The 15,161-nt window shown below is 33.3% G+C and overlaps 1 pseudogene; it reads left to right on the top strand.

Moving 5' to 3' along the window:
• Positions 1–3,087: 3,087 nt before the first annotated feature.
• Positions 3,088–15,161, top strand: part of LOC142617575 (laccase-15-like) — a 45,046-nt pseudogene continuing 32,972 nt past the window's right edge.

The following is a 15,161-nucleotide window of genomic DNA, read 5'->3' as shown; positions in this document are numbered from 1 at the left end:
ATTGGTTGATTTTGGTTGTCGGTGATGGTTTGTAACAATGTTGGGATCTGGTGGTCAGTTTGTAACAGTGGTTGGTTGTGGTGGGGTGGGTTATGGTGGGGGTGGCAGTGAGCTGGGTGGGAGTGGCAGCGGTTGGTTTTTTTTTACTGTTATTTTAATATTTCTATATATTATTTTAATGTATAGAATTGAAGGATAGAAGATGTGATGTACGGTAAATTGTAAAATGATGTGTTAAAATAATAAAGTAGCATTTTGAATGTGTTAAAATGACATTTTTTTTACAATGCTTGTAGAGAAAATTTTAAAGCTTAAGAGAATTAGGAAAAGGTTTAAAATAAAGAAGGAAAAAGAGAATAGATTTTAACCCCACTCTAAACAAATGTAAAGTGTAACTTTAAATTTTTAACCGTGAAGGAGCAAAAGTTTATTACTTAAAAAAAAAATATTGTCTACTTTATTTTTTGAGATGATTGTTAAGATAATTATGTTTTTATCATAATTTTATAAATATCCAATTTATTTAAGTTCTTGGAATATACAATTTATTTATTTATCATTAATAGGATAGAATTATAACCCCAATTAAAACGAATGTAAAGTGTAGCTTTAATTTTTTTTTTTTTTTAAATAAAATCGATTGAAAGGGGGATAGTGCCGTATACAGTTGAGTAAAAATTTGAAATTTAAGAATAGGCATAAATGCACTTTTGGTCCCTACATTTTGAGGTCATTTCTATTTTGGTCCTTACATTTTAACTTCACCACTTTTAGTCCCTAAATCAATTAACGCGTTTCATTTTGGTCCTTATCGTTACTCACTTAACATAAATTGCTGATGTGGCAAACGGCGTCCACTGTTGGCACATTAAATGCTGACGTAGCTAATAAAATAATATTAAAAATGCCACGTCAGCATTTAAAAAAATCCTTAAAAAAAATTTATATGCAAATAAAATTAAATTTTGGTGGATTATTTGTTACATTTTGGCCAGTACCAATTTTTAGAAGAAAAAAAGAAAAATCCCTAAACTGACAAACTCGTCAGCACATCATGTCATTACTTGCGTCGAACGCCTAAAAACAAATCCAGCTATCGCAAAGGTCGCCCATTCTTCTTCTTCTTCTTCCTTTTCTTCTTCTTTGCTTCATCTTAGACGCTCTGCTAGTCTACCTCTTCTTTCTGTTTTTTTACTCTAGTTTTTGCTTTGTCAAGTTTTTTCTTTAGTTTGCCTTTTAGACTTTTAGCTTGTTGACCTCACCCATGTGACAAAGCTTTGGAAATGACAAAAGTCAAAAAGCTAACAATAGAGTTTGATTTCAAACTTATTTGTTGAATCTTCCCTCTTCCCAATATGATATACATATATACGCTCTTATTGTACTATTTTTTGTTGTTGTTTTTCATTATTTAATTACATATTTATGTTTTAATATTCTAAAAGAGTAATTGTTATGTAATAACTAAATGATTTGAGTCTAAAAAAAAAAAAAACTAAATGATTTGTTTTATTTAAGGTTTACTTATTTGGATCAATAATTTTATGTTGTATAAGAAAATATAAATATATATTATTTTTAATTTTTTTAGAAACCCCTAAACACCTCTGAATTGGTACGTCGAAATAGATCAGTATCGAAATATTCTGTTCCATTAAACAAATCAAAACAAGGTCCAAAATGGTATTCATAACATTGCTTTCAGCAAAAAGAAAAAGCTAAAAAAAAAATATATGAACTAAAATCTAAAAAAGAAAAAATTGTTAAAGAGCAAGCACACCCAAAAACACCTTGAGAAACATTTCTGGAGCTGCCACCAGGCGCCACCTTAAGGCAACCTAACTTGAAATTTTTTTTTATATAATAATTTAAAAAAATTTATTTGTTTACCCTTCAAAAAAAAAATTGGAAATACTCTTAGTTTTTTTTATGTTAATAAAATTAAATTTTGCTTCATAATTTGTTCTACATTCAATGGATGAATGATTGCTTGGTCGTGTACCTTGAAAGAGATATAACTTGTAACATTGATAATAAAACTATAATGCAATGATTTCAAAATATAAAAATACTTGTAAAAGACAATTGTAAATTTTATGTATGTACTTATTTTTTTATTATTGTTGTCAATATATGAATTTCTCTTTTTATTAAATTGTATAATTTATACTTCTGAATTCTCTGTTGATTCTACCAATAAAATAAATAAATATATATATTAAAAAATATTATAAATAAGGCATGTCAATGTCAACTCATTCTGTCCCGTTTTCCAGAAAAAAAAAATAATAATATACCTAGCAATCTTCCACGTGTTTATACAAGATTCTACCAATCAAAAAAAAAAATAATATATATATATATATATTAAAAAATAGTATAAATAAGATATGTCAATGTCAACTCATTCTGTCCCGTTTTCCAGCAAAAAAAAATAATAATATACCTACCAATCTTCTACGTGTTTATACTAGACTATAGTTACCTAACAATCTTCCACACGTTTATACTTGAATATTTATTTCACTACAGTTACCTAACAATCTTCCGCATGTTTGTACTTGAATTCAGAAATTTTGTTAGAAATAAGTAGGTCACAATACAGTAATTTTTTAAATAAATAAATTAATTAAAGTATATATGAGAATATGAATTATCTTAAGGCGTAAATGTACTTTTAGATTCTACATTTTAAGTTATTTTTATTTTAGTCTCTACATTTTTATTTCACTACTTTTAGTTTCTAAATTAATTAACGCGTTGCATTTTAGTCTTTACCGTTACTCATTTAACAGAAATTACTGATGTAGCAAACGACGTCTACTGTTGGTGCATTCAATTTAGGGTGTTCCTATTTTTTTTTTTTTTAAGTGTTCTTAAAAAAAAAAAAAAAAACGAAATAAACTTTTATATATATATATATATATATAAATTTCAGGTCAGGGTGGTCCCAGGACCACCCCTGACCTGTATGGGCGGCGCCCTAGAATCACATTGTACTAAATATATATGCTTGGAGGTGGAAATTTAGGCTATAAAAGGGCACTAGAACAAAACGTTCTCATAAATCGTGTGTGTGCTGAAAACGACAGTGGAAAATGAATTTCAAGAACAAAAAATTGGTGGTAGAATTTCTGGGCGTTCTGTTTCTTGTTGCACAATGTCTTTGCGTTGTGGAAGGCGAGATCCATTTCTATGACTTTGTTGTAAGAACGACTTACTGTATATATATTACTTTCCTTTTTAATCTTTTGGCTTTGCATTAAATCTGGGTGCCTATACAGTTGTAAGGATAATATATATGCTAACTTCATTTCCAGCTTAGAGAGAAAAACTTCACGAAGATGTGCAGCACCGAGAGCATGCTAGTTGCAAATGGGAGTTTGCCAGGGCCAGTAATACAAGTGCACAAAGGGGACACCGTGTATGTGAATGTTCACAACGAAGGATATTATGGGGTGACAGTTCATTGGTAATGTGTCTCTCTCTCTCATGCATATCTTTCATTTTTAGTGGAGTAATGCTACGTATGTAATAATTTTTATAATATTTTCATACATATTGAGTAGAAATGTTATTAATAGTTTGCACGGATGTGCCTATTTTGGCCAAGTACTTGTGTCCATCTGACAGGGGTACTAGTAAGACACTTCTAAAAATCTTATCTAAAAACTATTGGAATGTTGTGCTACAACGATCTAATAATTAATTTAATAATTATTTAAAATATAAATAAATATATTAAATTAATAAAAAATTGATTAAAATAGTCCAATTAAATGTATTTTTCATATCATAAAGCAAATCAAAAATAGCAAATTCTAAGTAAATATTGATATTATGTGTGTGTTTGGCACCACTATATTTTTTAGTACTATTTATTGATCCCGCTGTATTATTTTAATTAATTTTTATTTTTATGTACAATACTTTCAGTAAAAAATTTTCAAAAAGTACTTTCAATTTAAAAATACTATTGGCTTCACTACATTTTTTGGTATCATTTATGTGTTCGATTGTACTATTTCAGTTAATTTTTACTTTTATCTACAGTACTTTTAACAAAAATTTTTTAATTTCAGGAAAATAAGTAGACCCTAAGTTTCTCAATTCTTAAAAGTATAAAGTACAATAATTGCATAAAAAAGCAAATAAACTCCAAGTTACACATTATTTTTTTTAAAACACACACATCAAATATTTCATTTCAGTGAGTAGATAACTTGATAACTATATTAACCCTTTTTTTTTTTTTTTCTTTTTATGAATCAGATAACCATCAGTATATATTGGCTGTTTAGTTGGTTTAAGAAGCATAGACAACAGTAGTAGTAGATAACCAAATATCATGACTCTTTACAGTGGGATGAATGAAAGTTATAGCCGTGTTCAAAAAAACAAAAAAGTTGTGTAGACGAGCACCACAACATCCTTTTAGCTAACTTTTCAGATAATTTTTTCAAGTTTTGGAAATTTTTCAGTTTTTGACAATTTTTTAATTTTTTTTAGTAATTATTTGGCAATTTTTTAAAAAATAAACTACAAAAAAGGAAACTTAACGTTTCCCAAAAAAATATATATTATACCATGAAAGAAGATAAAGACAAAGTTTTGAAAAGTCAAAATTTAACTCAAACTTCTCAAAGTGTCAGTTAATAAAAGCGGTCACATGTCTTAAAAAAAAAAAAAAAAAAAAGAAGTCACGTGCAGTGGCAGACTGGTAAGGTCGGTGGCGGATAAACTGATAAAAAAAAAAAGAAAAATTCAAAGGGAGACTGGGAGATAGAGTAAAAAATAAAAAAATAGAAACGAAAAACTGGGTTTGTTTTTACTTTTTAGAAGAAACGGCTGCAGTGTCGTGAAGGAGAGAAAAAGAGGAGATGACATCCACGACGTGGCAGCAACCAGCTAGGTCGTGGCAAGCGGTGGCAATATTTTTTGGCTTTGTTTTTTTGTACTAGCCCATTTCATATATTCCGGTCGAAACGTCCAAAATTTTCCAGTAAATCCTTTCAAAAGACCAAATTTGTGGTTAAAAATAATCATTAATTTTGTGTTTTTTTTTTTTTCCAAAAAAACCAGAAAGTATCAAGAGAAATTATGTGGTTGAGTGAGGTCTTCTTAGCGGTAATAATTTTGTCCTCAATGACTTTGCCCACAGTTTGAGAATGATACTTTGCTCACAGTTCTAGTGTATGTCATTCGTTTCTTACACTGTGTTTGGCTGCAAATAGAGGAATAGAAAAGATAAGAAAGGATTAAGGAGAAAAGAAATGATATCGAAAATGTTTCCTCTGTATATGTTTGGAAGTAGGGAGGGCAAGGAAAAAGGAGATGTTTACATATTTTTTATTTGTTTGGTTTGCGAAAGAAGAAAAATGAGCTTTTTTTTTTTTACCTTTATACCATCATTAGGTGGACAAGTGAGTAAAGGGTTAAAGGTAAAATTGTAATTTCCAAAACTTTTCTCTCCATTTCTGCCCAGTTAGGAAAGAGTGAAAATGGTGGTCGGGTGCATTTCATTTCTTTTCCCTTCCCTCCATTTTTTCCAACCAAACAGCAGAAAAACAATCCCTTCTCTCTATTTCTTTTCCCTTCCCTCCACTTCCTTCCATTCCAAACATAGTGTTACCACAACTTGCTCATGTAGCAAATCATGAGAAAGCAAAGTAAATATGGTGAGTTCATGTGGATCCACAATTTCACCACTCACAACTTATCACGTGAATGTGATCCTAACATTAGTCTTTTCATCAAAGCAGATAACGAGCTATTTGTCTCATCAATTTGATTGTCATTGATTGTTTTAGGTGAACATCTTTTGAGTTTTGACTCTTTTTATATACTCTTCTCTTTATATGCTTTTTATCTTTCTTTTTATATTGATTAGAATATTTGTAATAAAAATTTTCAAAGAAAAAAAAAAGAGAATATTGGTAGTGATAAAGAATCATGGTATTTGGACCAAATAAATTGGGTTATAATATAATAAAGCTTTAAATAGGAAATATGGGTTCTAATTTTAACAAAATTATAAGTTTATGAATAAAAAAATGAAGTATATATTAAGTTTAATATTTGTATATATTAAATTTAAAAATATACCTAAATATAAATATTAATTAATTAATTAATTTTCATACTCTGACACCATGGTTTTCAAGAATTGTTGTACTCCCATGTTCGTACCCATGTCAATGTTCATACAACTTAGAACTTGTTATTAGTTCTCATTTAAGTCCACTACTAACATCACATAATTACCTAACTTTAACAACTTAATAGTAATAAAATATTTTGCAGGTTTAGGAATCTGATGGTGATTGGAAAATTATTAGTTATATTCCTTTCTTGCATATGAATAATGCATTTTACAATAAATTTAATTAGTGAGACTTTCTATATGAAATGAGAGAAAATAATACAACTAATGGAAAAATTAAGAAAATTCATTGTTTGATCATACTAACAAATTTCTCAAGAATCTTAAAAAAAAATTTAATTTCAAAGCAAACACCAATGAAGAAGCCATAACTATCAAAACAATGCTTTATCAGGTGCTCCCATTAATTTAAATTGAAAAATAAAAAAGATGCTACCGAAAATATTTGTTCATCTCTATATCTAACATTTGTACTACTCAACAAGATTGGATAATATTATGGTTGTTGTAGGCATGGTGTAATGCAACCAAGAAATCCATGGTCTGATGGCCCAGAGTACATCACGCAGTGTCCTATTGAACCAGGATCAAACTTCACCTATGAAATCATGTTTTCTACTGAGGAAGGAACCCTATGGTGGCATGCTCACAGTGATTGGACACGAGCTAGCGTTCACGGTGCCATTATTATCTTGCCTGCTAGGGGATCTACTTATCCATTTCCCAAACCAGATGAAGAAGAGATCATTGTGCTTGGTAATGTTAATATTTATATTTATATGAATAGAAATATGTCAATAAAAAGCACAAATATATTTATGTGACAAAAAATTTTGTAAAAATATACATAAAAGTGTAATTGGTTTTTGGGCAATGGCAGAGCCAAGATTTGGTTCCAAGAGGGAAATTTGTTTTTTGAATAGAGGAAAAAATTTATATATACGTGTGTGTGTGTGTGTCACTACAAAAAACGGGGCCTATAGCCGCGTTTCAAAAACGCGGCTATAGACCCCGAAAACGCGGCTATATCCTATAGCCGCGTTTTCTAGAGCCGCGTTTGTAAACGCGGCCTAAGTGGCGCAGCAACAGGCCTGCGGGGTCTGTAGCCGCGTTTTTAAAAACGCGGCTACAGACGGACACGAAGCCGCGTTTTTGAACCACGGCTATAGGCATCAGGTCTATAGCCGCGTTTTTCAAAAACGCGGCTATAGTCAGCGACCTATAGCCGCGTTTTCGGAAAACGCGGCTACAGACCTGCTTGAGCCGCGGTTCTTGTCGCGGCTACAGGGTGCAGACTATAGCCGCGTTTATAAAAAACGCGGCTATAGCCCTCTGTCAGTTCGTTTGCCAACCTTGCACAGAAGCTATAGCCGCGTTTTTAAAACGCGGCTATAGCTTCTCTTTTTTTTTTTTTTTCCCTGCCCTCTGTTTTGGCTGTTTTTTCACTGTTATCATAACTGAAGAATTTTCCCAGCCCACACAAACATCCAAAATATTCAACCCACACAAACAACAGCAGAGCAAGAGATTTCACCTCAATAAGATGAAGATTTGAGGCACAAAAGCAAATTCTCCAATTTGAGCAAGTGAGACCCCAACCTACAAAAAAAAAAAAATCATTCTTTCATAAATAAGTAATTTCTTTTCTTAATCCAGATCTAAAACTAATTGAACAAGCCATACAAGTCAACTTAGGAGAACAAAAGCAAATTCTCCAATTTGAGCAAGTGAGACCCCAACCTATAAAAAAAAAAAATCATTCTTTCATAAATAAGCAATTTCTTTTCTTAATCCAGATCTAAAACTAATTGAACAAGCCATATAAGTCAACTTACAATGAATGATGTTCTAATGCTATAACCAAAGGCCTTAGTAACAATAGCAACAACAATGTCTTAACAACTATGACCAAAATAACAGATGCTAGCAATATATCCACATGGTTCCATAGGAAATGCCCATGTATGAGCATTCCAATACTTGAAAGGAAAAGTACTGCAAAGACTATTATCATAATTTCAAATTAGTTAGCAGTCTACACTCATTTACCCCGATTCAAACACTATTCAGTCTAACTTTTCAAAAGCTAAAATAACATAAGAAAACATCACAACATGAAGTAGAACTAGAAATTAGTTTTAGACAATAGTTAAATTTATATACATGAAACGTTTGGAAATTATTAATGACAAAAAAAGTACCTGGTCCAAAGTATGTTGTGCAAAGTCAGTAGTAGATATCATAACACCAGCCACAAATGAACCCAGCTGAAGACTAAGGCCTAGCTTATCAAGCTGCACTGAAAATGTTACAGAATATTTTAAATTATTAAAAAGGTGTAGATAACTTTGAAGATACTCAACAATTTCCCATAATGGAGTCAAATAACTCAACAACTCACCACCTTAACTTCAAAAGAATTTTTCCCAACACAACACAACCATCTAAAATAAACAAGTTCCAACACAAATTATCCAAAATAAATAAGTTCCAACAGCAGCAAGTTTCCAACACAACACAACCATCCAAACTAAACAAGTTCCAACACAATACAACCATCCAACAGCAGCAACTTTCCAACACAACACAACCATCCAAACTAAACAAGTTCCAACACAATACAACCATCCAACAGTAGCAACTTTCCAACACAACACAACCATCCAAAATAAACAAGTTCCAACACAACACAAGTTTCCAACACAACCCAACCATCCAAAATAAACAAGTTCCCAAAATTACAACACAACACAAGTGCCAAAATAAACCAGTTCCCAACATCACAAAAAGCCACAGCCACAGCCAACAACATCACAAATAGCCAAACTGGCTATTAACAAAAATATATATATATACAAACGTTTGTTCATGTCTATTCACAAAAAACGTTTGTTGTGAGGCCTGAAGAGTTTCCTCAGTGGCATTTGGCTCCATTTTGACATACGCTTTCTTGTCCACTTCATGGTAAAACTGCACAAATTATTCACAACTGTCAAGTTAAACTTGCCAAATTTTTGCTTGCAATACATAATACTCTAAATATGAGTTCAAATGAACCATTTGTATCAAATGCCAAAATGGAAGCATATAAGATTAATTAGAAATAGGGAGAGCTCATTACAATTGGGGCTACAATACAACGAAAATATAGTACTACGAATCAATCTCTGCCCCATATCAGTTATGTTGTTTTCATCAACTTAGTAACATAAGAGGAAGGCTAGCTGTAGTTCAACTAAGTCATAAACAAGAGTAGTGTAGTAAGTTGTGTAGTCAATTTCCCATTCGTTAACAAGAGTATTGTTTTTAGGGAAATTTTTAAAGGAATTTTGTTTTACCTTCGGATGCACAGTTGCATTCCCATCAAGCATTGCCACTCTACATATATATTAAACGCATTGTATTAATATCACATAACAATGCATTGTAAAAAGTAGTGTTTCGTTAAAGGGAAATTGGTTTGCTACCTGAGAAGAATATAATTCACGGATAAGTGGGCTAAATGCGTTAAATTGGTTGAACATCTCTCTCATCGAACTCCTCACTTCGTCCAGTTGTTGTTTATGTCTTGCCTCGGATTGAGCTAGTTCTTCCCTATGCCTCGCCTCGGATTGAGCCGGGTCCTCCCTATGCCTCGCCTCGATTGAGCTAGTCGCTCCCTAAGCTCTTCATGACTCGTCTCCAACCACGAAATCCTTTGCGTTGTTACGGTTGACGACGGACTCGAGGTAAACGGTGAATTGTTGGTGGCACTTCTTCCTGATGGGGTGATTCCAAAACCTACCCCGCGTACACGTCGGGGCGCTCGGGACGATCCATCACCCGAGCATACGCATCGTCTCTCGACCAGAGGATTCCACTACCAACCTCTCCTTCTAGTCGCATGCCCTGTTCATTCAACAATGCTGCCATCCTATCCTGTTTTCCCACAAGAACCAAACAACATATTACACACCATAAACAATACAAACACAACATACACTACAATTCCATTCGATCAAGTTGTGCTTACCATGTTCTCTTGTACACGGCTACTAACAGCAACCCCATCTTTGGTGCGGTATACTTGTTGATATACATCTGCACGCTCAACCGGCGCCCCTTTAGCTTCCGCCTACATGTTGAAATTCTTTAAATACCTTCAAAACACTTAGAGCTAGCTTACAATATAGCTGTAGTTATGCAGCCATAGAGGTTAATGAATTCTTTCCAAATCACATTTCGATTTTCAGATTTTCTATTGCTAATTGTACATTTGATTCCTCTATATATAATCCTTTTTGTTGGTTTCCTTTTGAGGTATTCAATTTTTATGTTTAAAAAAAATAATATTTTCAGGTGATATGTTCAAAATGCAATAATATTTCAAATCAGTATGAAAGTATGATGGATTTGACTGTGGAAATTCATGGGGATGCTGCATCTTTGGAAGAATGCCTAGAACAATTCACAGCCAAGGAGTGCCTTAATGGAGAAAATATGTATAAATGCGAGAGGTATGGTTGCATCTATTTTTCCATCAGGTTCAATTAAAAAATTTAGAAAGTAAAGAAAAAAACTATAATTCTGCATACCGGGTATCACTGTGATATATGTGTTCTACCGAATTTCATTTCTTTTTACCTAGCGAAAAAAGAAAAAAATAAAAAGAAAGAAAGAAGAAGACTTGTAGAATAGTTTGAAGCATAATTTTTTTGAATTGTTTTTTTCGCCTTCCTTTTAAAGAGGATAATCCAAATTTGTATTTTTTTGGGTATGGTTATGGTTGAGATATGCCTAATTTGGCTGTTTTGGAAAATTTTGATGAACAAGCTACAAATGAATGGGAGTGCGGGAAATTTACGGTCCCTTTTTTTTATGCTTCTAGTATGAAGAAATGCCTTTTGGCATCTTTATTTATATTTTTTGCCTCTATGTTTCTCACAAATTTGTGTTGCATTCAAGAAAGTCTTGTTCGAACAATCTAATATATTTATGTACAATCTAATATATTTATGGAGAGTTTCTTGCATATGGTGGTTTAGTTTGTCGTGATCTTTTAAGTTTAATTTACTGATGTTTTGGTTCTAAATGATGTGTTTTCCGTGTCAGCATTTGATCTCATGTTAGAAAGAGCCTATTTTTGCTGTTTACGGTACAATGACTATGTTAAGGCTTGGAAGCGTCTTTACGTAGAGGCACTGCTCCAAATATTCTTACAATTGCCTTAAAAAGATTTCGTCTGAGCTATATTCATTTTACATGTTCTATCTTATGTTTTGTAATGCACTCTTACTATGATAAATGCAAATTCTAACCTATATTATAGATTTTCACTAACTTATCCTTATTCCTAAAGCATATGAAATGAGGTTAAAACCATAAATAGGTGTTCACAAATTCTAAGTTTATATGTGGGAATGCCTGTATGTGCAGAGAGAGAGGGAATTGTAGGTATTACTTTTTGCTCTTCATTTGAAACACTAATCAAATGTGTATAAGTTTAATTGGGTGGGTGAAGAGAACTTGAGATCACACCAAGGCCTATAGAGAACTTACAATCTAAACAATAATCTGATGGGTAGTTAGAACTTTAATCCTATGTTAACACTCCAACCCGTGAAGTCCCATAGAGAGAAAATTACTTATACGTAACCTAAAATGTTTCTGGGTAAATTATACTTATGATTTTTGAAATATATGATAAGTTCGATTTAGTCCCTCAACTATTTAAAAGGGACTTCTCCAAAAAATATATATATATATATATATTTAAAAGGGAACAATTTAGTCTTTCCATTAATTTTCCATCCATTTCTTTCTTATGTGGCTAATGACATGATGAACAGATTGATTTCTGTCCTTCAACTCGCTGCAATAACAAAAAATGATATCATAATCTACTACTCACTATGGTTTTGCACCTAAACTACTTGGAAGAAAAAGAAATACAGCAATGCAATTGAATGGAGGGACATTGTCCTCTTAACTTATAGTTCTACCAACCAAAATCATGTCTGCCTTGGATTACTGACTTCTATGTCATTTGGATGAACACTCAGGATTCTCCTCAAATTTAACAAATTTAGGATTAGCTATGTCCCTAGCTTTCCCAAACCTTAGCCTCCTATGTACATATATGGCTCTTAACCCCTACCTTTAGACATGACTCACAATATATATTTGAATAACCTGTAACTTTAGCAAAAAAGTCTTATTTTCTACAGGATGCAATGGTTAAAATGGTTGGGATTGCAAAATGATTTGTCCCAAACTCATTGTAGTGATTTTTTAAATGCAATCCTGAAGGGAAGTACGCATGTGGTCCTTTCATGTTATATCAGATTTTCCTTTATATAATTACATCACATAAGCCACACACCCACACACACATCAAGGAAATAGTATATAGAAAACTAAAGAGTAAAATAAGAGAAGAGAAAGGATGCGAAAAGGTCATTTCGACAAAGGAAATCATAAACTTTAGCCTACCATTTCATCAGAAATTTGTGCAAAACTTTTGGCCCCAGACCTTGCTATTTCCTCCTGTTTACCTCGACTAGCCGCGTTTTTTCCACTTGTTGTCTGCAACCACATTACCATCAATACTAAAAAAACAAAACAAAACATATGAAAGTAAATTACCACGAAGATGAGACCAACGAAGAAAGTCAGTACCTCTGTTTTGTCATTGAACCAATACTCAACCATCTCCCTCCATTGCACTGGGATAACTTGATCCGGTACAGTAGCGGCAACCTCTTCACGTGTCATGCCGCGTTTTTTGACTTTCTTCTTTAACTTGGTCCTACGATTTCTCCGAATTTCGCCTAGCTGATGCATTGCCCATGCCTTTTGATTGGGTGGTGCGACAATGGTGGGATCAATTATATATCGTTTCTGAAATGCAAAAGTGGAGTTACCAACATGTACTAACTTAATTAGAACAACGGTTGAATAAGGGAATTTACTTAGGACAACAGTTGTAAATGTAGTAACTTATACTTTATTTTCATACTACCTCAATTTCCACCCAACAATCCTGTTTATACTTTTCAGCAACGCTTGGCCACCCAGCAGGCGTAAGCGGGCATAGTAGGCCATTCTCGCAAAACGACCCCAACCACCGTTTGAACAAAGACCCGTCCCGCTTAATCGGTTGGCCTTCAGCATTTAATGGCAACTGGATTTTGTAGTCATCACCAGTCATTGCCCATATGTCAGCCAACTTCGTTTTGCCACGTCTTCCGGGCCTATTTTTCATGCTGGATTTTGTACCGTCTTTGGGGTTTGAACGTAATCATCTGTATATACAAAACCACCAATATTAGAACTGATTTATCAAAGCTCACAAGTACTGAAAAATATCACACCACACAAAAATTATGCATCTACCTAGTAACAAAAATAATAAAAAGTTTATGATTTCATTTAAACAAAACATTAGTAAATGTAGGCCTTTCTCCCACACATTCATGTAACCCATTGGTTGTGCAAGTGTAACTGTCAATCATGTATTACGAAACATATTTAGTTCACTTTGGATTAAATGAGGTCGCAAACAACCAATATGTTCCCTACTAGGCCAAGTTAATTGTTGATAACATTTGCTTACTAGCTTGCATTATAATTAGAATGACTACTAGTTCATAACATTCCAACATTCCAACATTCCAACTAGCTTCCATTGTAACTTCAACTATAAAGGAGAGCACTTTACCAAAACGAAGTGTTGGCACTTATAAAAATAAAAGGAAAATCAAATTATGACCTCTTTGTATGACAAGATTTTGTGGGATTAATCATTTTGAAAATATGAACAACCTCATTTTTCCTTAATAAATTCAAATTTAGAACGTACAATTTCAGCCCAAACTTATCTTTTATCATTCTTAAGTGCACTTAATAGACCAAAGAGAACAACAATGGACCAAAGTGGACGGAATATGCCAAAGTTGATGAAATTGGACCGGACTGATCAAGTGGACCATATTGGACCGAAATGGACTGAAGGGAAATCAATGGACAGAGCAGACCAAATTGGACCCAAGGGAAATGAATGGACCAAACGGACCAAATTGGACCACATATACTGAATAGACCAAATTCGACCGCATATACTGAATAGACCAAAGTGGACGGAAATGCTACGCTAATGTTATATAAATATAGATTATTAGAACTGAATTATGCATCTATAGTAATAAACATCAAACTTTAGATAATGTGACATGTTAACTACCTGGGGGCTGTGTCTCATCCTCACTTCCCACCGGTCTTGCCTCCTCAGAATGATGTGCTTCTTGATCTATTGCCTCCACCCTTTGTCGAGAATTCGATGATCCTTGCCCAACGTAAACCAGCCCTAATTGACGTTTCCTCCCCATTCTTGCGTCCAACACCTTTACAACACAAACATAAAGATAGTTATAGCCAACAAGGAATCATATGAATAAATAACAATTTCCACATATATGTGCAACATTGTCAAACGTTGCACGCAATAGACCTTTACAAATTCTACTTACAATTTCAATAATAACTATAACATAATTACGCATACAACAGCAGTATCCTATTACACTACTCATCATCACTGTACTCGACTGCGTTGTCATCTTCATCGTTGGACTCATCATCAATGAACTCACAAGCATCGAAGTTGTCCATTTCATGAACATCTCTTTCCCCAATGACAGAGGCATCAATTGTCATGCCCTCCACATCATCTCGACCCCAACGAAGGTCATCCCTACGAACATCATTACCACTTATACTATACGGAATGTTCTCATGAAACCCATCTGCCTCATCCTCGTTACAATTGGGGCCAATACCGGCATCAAAGACATCTCTGGCTTTCGTTTTAACGACGACATACCAATCTTTCTGTCTTTTATCTTCAACATAAAATACTTGTATAGCTTGAGACGCCAAGACATATGGTTCATGCACCATTTCCTCCCCACCATGTATGGAGTGAGTAAAATTCACCATAGGAAACCCAAACTCATCAGTC

The sequence above is a fragment of the Castanea sativa genome, chromosome 11 (assembly GCF_040712315.1).
Source record: "Castanea sativa cultivar Marrone di Chiusa Pesio chromosome 11, ASM4071231v1".
NCBI lineage: Eukaryota > Viridiplantae > Streptophyta > Magnoliopsida > Fagales > Fagaceae > Castanea > Castanea sativa.
This window is presented reverse-complemented; position numbering and strand designations above follow the sequence as displayed.